The 6,494-nt window shown below is 41.1% G+C and overlaps 1 protein-coding gene across 2 annotated transcripts in view; it reads left to right on the top strand.

The window, feature by feature from the left end:
* LOC139764450 (pro-resilin-like) overlaps nucleotides 1-5,662 on the top strand; it is a 112,185-nt gene extending 106,523 nt beyond the window's left edge. For both annotated transcript variants that reach the window (XM_071691004.1, XM_071691003.1), the window contains exon 6: nucleotides 5,566-5,662. The gene's annotated coding sequence lies outside the window, so the exon portion shown is untranslated. The remainder of the gene's footprint in view (nucleotides 1-5,565) is intronic.
* The last annotated feature ends 832 nt before the right edge of the window (nucleotides 5,663-6,494 follow it).

The raw sequence follows: 6,494 nt of genomic DNA, 5'->3' as shown, positions 1-6,494 counted from the left end.
GAATGGAGAAAAACTGGAGGAAGTGAAGTGTTTTTAGATATCTGGGAGTGGATCTGGCAGCGGATGGAACCATGGAAGCGGAAGTGGATCATAGGGTGGGGGAGGGGGCGAAAATTCTGGGAGCCTTGAAGAATGTGTGGAAGTCGAGAACATTATCTCGGAAAGCAAAAATGGGTATGTTTGAAGGAATAGTGGTTCCAACAATGTTGTATGGTTGCGAGACGTGGGCTATGGATAGAGTTGTGCGCAGGAGGATGGATGTGCTGGAAATGAGATGTTTGAGGACAATATGTGGTGTGAGGTGGTTTGATCGAGTAAGTAACGTAAGGGTAAGAGAGATGTGTGGAAATAAAAAGAGCGTGGTTGAGAGAGCAGAAGAGGGTGTTTTGAAATGGTTCGGGCACATGGAGAGAATGAGTGAGGAAAGATTGACCAAGAGAATATATGTGTCGGAGGTGGAGGGAACGAGGAGAAGAGGGAGACCAAATTGGAGGTGGAAAGATGGAGTGAAAAAGATTTTGTGTGATCGGGGCCTGAACATGCAGGAGGGTGAAAGGAGGGCAAGGAATAGAGTGAATTGGAGCGATGTGGTATACCGGGGTTGACGTGCTGTCAGTGGATTGAATCAAGGCATGTGAGGCGTCTAGGGTAAACCATGGAAAGCTGTGTAGGTATGTATATTTGCGTGTGTGGACGTATGTATATACATGTGTATGGGGGTGGGTTGGGCCATTTCTTTCGTCTGTTTCCTTGCGCTACCTCGCAAACGCGGGAGACAGCGACAGAGAAAAAAAAAAAAGAAAAAAAAAAAAAAAAAAATATATATATATATATATATATATATATATATATATATATATATATATATATATATATATATATATAAATATATTGATAGATAGGTAGATAGACAGATAGACAGATAGATAGATAGGTAGAGAGAGAGAGAGAGAGAGAGAGAGAGAGAGAGAGAGAGAGAGAGAGAGAGAGAGGAGTATGTCCAGACTTCAGATGAAACTTATGCTTACAGATTATACCGTTTTCATGAGGCAGTGCAGGAGGCAGTGTCAGTAGCTAAATATAACTTGTCTTCCATGAAGGTTCCGGTCTGTAGTCACCTGCTGAGGCCTGATTAACTTATACTTTCTTTTTACTATTACTTTTTCCTCTCACCCGAGATGGCCTCGATTTGGGAGCACGTTTTGCCCTAGCCATGTCGGTCAAGATATATATATATATATATATTTATATATATATATATATATATATATATATATATATATATATATATATATATATATATTCATACATATTCGCCTTATCCCGCTTTAGCGAGTTAGCGTTAAGAACAGAGGAGTGAACCTTAGAGGGTATATCCTCACTTGGCGCACCTTTCCGTTCCTTCTTTTGGAAAATTATAAACGGGAGGGGAGGATTTCCAGCCCCCCCCCCCCCCCCCCCCCCGCTCCCTCTACCTTTTAGTCGCCTTGTGCGACACGCAGGCAATACGTGGAAAGTATTCTTTCTCCCGACACTATGACGTGAACGACCAAGGGAGTGACCTAACCGGCTTGGGTATTTCTCTCACGTTTTCTATTCCTGTCAATATAGAAAAACAGATATATTCATTTTTTTTTTCCGGGAACTGAAGGATATTAAGATACTTTAAATGCCATAGAAAACCTTATTAGTTCGCTGGTGGTGATCTATGAAGCATGATAGAATCCATAGGTAGTCAATCAAGCATAATAGACTAAATTTAATGTAAGAGAGTAAAGATTATTGGGAGTTGGTGAATTTGAGGGACCAACCCGCGTGGCTGGCTACACGTACGTACGACTGTACGATAAGATTAACCAAAGCAAATATAACGGCAGGAATATGAATAAGATGAAGGTTTTTGGAAGATTTGGATATCCAGGAGATCCAGTCGTGCGGGGGGGAGGGAGGGGGGGGTTATATCATCATCCGGACCGTGAGTGGTACTGCTGCTACTTCCCGTTTTCTGAGGGTGTTGACCCAGCTTTGTCGTATATTTACGGACAGACTGAACTGTTTTGTAGAGCATGAGGGGAAAAAATATGACTGGATCACTAAAATAGACTTAGTTAAAGAAAACAAGAAAGGTAATTATGTAATTGACTTCATCAGTGTAGGGCTTTGTATGCATTAGAAGTAATTCCAATATTCTCCACAATTAGAAGCTTCAAATATTCTTTTGAATATCTCAATCTGATGGTTACGGTATTTTCATAACTTACATCACTGATTTGAATGCTTCTTCCTTCATTGAGTATCCTAACGAAAATATAAATGAAAGGGGGAGTGGGAGGAGGTCCGTTACACGATAATTAGGTTATCTGTCTCCAACAATGATACCTTATCTTAACAAGAGTAACTGATTTATATTCGTTTGCTTGTACTTAATCATGGGAAATTTCAGGTCAGTAAAGGTCCCATTTATTCTGCCCATGGTTACTGAGGACCGACTTCATCCTCCAGGTCAGCGGATATCCTGCACGACTGATTGTTGATAATGCATTGGATGATGAGATCAAGGAATTAAGACTACTCTCTCTCTCTCTCTCTCTCTCTCTCTCTCTCTCTCTCTCTCTCTCTCTCTCTCTCTCTCTATCTATCTATCTATCTATCTATCTATCTATATATATATATATATATATATATATATATATATATATATATATATATATATATATATATATATATACATATATATATATACATATATATATATGTATATATATATATATATATATATATATATATATATATATATATATATATATATATATATATATATCACACGCACACACCAATGGCTATGCAACGACAACTGGAATGTGCAACAGGAGACGACGAACTGGAATCTAAGGCTGGTGTGTGTGTGTGTGTGTGTGTGTGTGTGTGTGTGTGTGTGTGTGTGTGTTTTGCTTGTTTACTTTATTATCACGAAGATGAACGTGGCCTTAACAACTATCAATTTTACAGAGACGCAGATTATAGATAAGTGTTGTAGCATTGTATCATATAATGATATTGGTCCAGTGTGTGTTGGCTGCAGCGATCTGTAAACGCGTCAAAAATTAGGGCAAGTCAGTGACATTTCGTGGCATACCTGACGCAGTCACAGATCCTCTGGTATGATGACCTTCTTTAATCCACTTTCCATGATAGTTATTAGATCCTAGAACATACCTGGGGTGGCAGGACACTGCACGGTGGTCGCTCCAGGAGTTCTGGGAATGTGGACCCGTTGTAGCGCAGGTGAAGGGGTTGGTGGGTGGGATGGTGGGTCCACGATCCAAAGATGTGTTAAACTCAGGTGTGTAGAACTTTTGTGTGAGGGGGGGGGTTGGTTCTGGCTCATGGTGGGACGAGAAAGGCTCATTATCGGGAATAATGTAATGGTCATCAGTATACTCACACTGCAAGATACTATAATCATACTATCCCCCTATTTCTTTCTCCAACACACACACACACACACACACACACACACACACACACACACACACACACACACACACACACACACACATTCACACACACACACACACACACACACACACACACACACACACACACACACAACATAGACGAAACGTGACTGCACTGTAATGACTTAACGAGCACTAAACAACTACCCATGCAGCTCATTCTTAACCTTCACTTCGCTGAACATACATCTGTCTAAAACTGCACACCCTAGACATGTACGTGTTATGCTTTCTTTATGCTCTCTAGACACAACCTACCTCTATAGCAGTAAACAAAATGATTCAGCATATTACGAAACCCTTCATGTTCAGCATCCGTTTTCCACACTAGAGGCATTAAACTCCAACAACTCAGTTTTCCTACACTCACCTCGCACAGACACACACATCACTGTACTTCTTGGTCAGCAGTCCTGCCCAGTGGACTTGCCTACCTTCCTGGGTGTTGCAGGAGCCCCATAGAAATGCATCCTGGGGTAGGGAGGTTAAGATAAGGGAAGGGCAATTTGCTTCTTGAAGAGACAAGTGAGTGATTGTAATTACGTGTCTCCCTCTGTGTTATTACCAATTTGGAAAGCACGATGGAGTTGTACAGTTGCTTTTAAGCGCACGTGTGTGTGTGTGTGTGTGTGTGTGTGTGTGTGTGTTTTAGTGACTACGCATTGCCGGGCCGGCCAGGGTCGTGAGTATAAGTTCGAATCCTAGTTGTGGAGTCTGTCCACAATCAACCCAGGTGTTTATCCCATTTCTAGGGGCTGGTCGATAAATCGGGTACCTGTCTCAGGCTATGTTTTATATATATATATATATATATATATATATATATATATATATATATATATATATATATATATATATATATATACCCTTAATTCCATGTTAGACCTCTTTGTATTTTTCGATGAACTGTTTTGTGTTAACATCAGCAAGCTGGCTTAATAACCTAAATAGACTGTGAACGAGCCACCTCTTACTCTTCTTTATTCCGTGGATAAATTCATTGCCTCTAACCTTCCCTTGTAACTCATTCCTCTCAGTCACTCAGGTACAGTCTGTATTGCTCTCCTCTGGACCTTCTCTATCAGTTCTTTGTGCTTTCTTTAAGCACGTTGACCAAACTTGAGGAGCATTTTTCGCTTCTTATACGATGGTAAACAGTTTGCTGAATATTACCTTATCCAAATACTTAAAAGCTATTCTGATATTTACCTGCAGGTATGCGTAGTTTGCCTTCTTTATTGTTCTTGGTGCGTAGTTTACTTTCTTTATAGTTCTCTGAGTGTAGTTTGCCTTTTTTACTGTTCTTTGTGCGTAGTTTGCCTTCTTTATTGTTCTTGGTGCGTAGTTTGCCTTTTTTACTGTTCTTTGTGCGTAGTTTACCTTCTTTTTTGTTCTTGGCGCGTAGTTTGTCTTCTTTATTGTTCTTGGTGCGTAGTTTGCCGCCTTTATTGTTCTTGTTGGGGCTATGGAGACATTTACGATTTCAAGTCCCGGGTTCCTCTTACATACAGATTCCTACAACTTAATATTAATGTGAATTTTGTGCGTGTTCGCGTTGTGTGTACGCGCGATCGCGTGTGTGCTTGCGGGTCTCTGTGTATCTGCTCATGCTTGTGTTTCGTGTGTTTGTACACGTGTATCCATATGCCTGTGCATGTATGATTTTGTATGTGTATATATGTGCGAGAAGGCCAGTGTCTGAATACATGGGAGAAGGTCAGTGTACTGTATATACTATGTTTATAGAGGGAAGTTCCGTGATAAACTGCCACACATGTACATCTCTCTTCGAGAATGGTCCTCCAAACTACCACCTTTATTCTCTTCCGCTGTAAGGTCATCTTTTTTTTTTTTTTTTATAGAACGAAGGAGTCTGTACCTCCGATAGGTCGATAGTGTCAAAGGCTTTCTGGCCATCCATGAATAATATAGTCTTGGAGACCATCTAAAAGATGTTGGATTGTTCTTAAAAGTTGTCTGTTATTATGCCTTCATTCAGCCAATTGGTACACTGTGGTTTTAATTCTGTTCCGTCCATTATTTGCAGATTCTGGAAGATCCTTATAGTGACTATGGCTCAGGCTTTCGTATGAGGGGATAAGATCAGCAGATGCCTCTGGTGACCCGACATCGTTGGCAAGGTAAGTGAACCAGTCATTTATCATCAAGACAGGTGGTTGACCAAGACCGTAGGTAATCCTCTATTGTCTGGTGAGTTAGTTAGTAATATAATCATTTGGTCGACGATGCGAGCAAGAGGACTGCTCAATCATCCATAGCAAGGGCGGATCCAAGGCAATACGAGGAGGTAGGTCGACTGGTCACTGAGCCATAGCCAGAGCAAGGGCGGAGCCAGGCTTGTGGGGTGAGGAGGTTAGGACGAAATCGGACGATACTATACAGTACGTATGTTATTGTATGGCGTCTGCCTTAATCGTACGAAACCTATGGTGCTCCGCGCGCAGGGCTTGTTGAGCAAAGACGAGGCTAGAAATACTGTACTGTGCAGTTACCTGACCCAGAACCACATTATCTTGAAAAGGAAATGGAATTTGATAATCATTGATGTTTCGATTAGCAGTAAACATTTATTCATAAGTGTAAATTAATTGATACCATGTTATAGTCTGCTCTCTCACCATTGATGTCAAATTGCAGTCTTCCCTCAGCCATTGATGTCAAGCTGTGGTCGGCCGTCTACCGCTGTAAAATGCCCAGATTCATCAATTGATTGTCACTCTCCCCCCCCCCCCTCCCCTTTTTTTTTTCCATGTTCGGTAACTAATCTCGATCTTACGGACCAGAGTTTGAAGACAGGTCGCAATTAGCCATCCAGGCGTCTTGGAAACAGTTTAATGCAGTGCCTTGGATCCGCCTTTGTCTAACTCTTCGGTACATGAATCATTTATCTATGAGACAGGTAGGTGATGTGTGATCGTCTGCCGTCAGTAGAGATAGTACGGGAAGTTGATTAAC

The sequence above is a fragment of the Panulirus ornatus genome, chromosome 50, assembly GCF_036320965.1.
Source record: "Panulirus ornatus isolate Po-2019 chromosome 50, ASM3632096v1, whole genome shotgun sequence".
NCBI lineage: Eukaryota > Metazoa > Arthropoda > Malacostraca > Decapoda > Palinuridae > Panulirus > Panulirus ornatus.
This window is presented reverse-complemented; position numbering and strand designations above follow the sequence as displayed.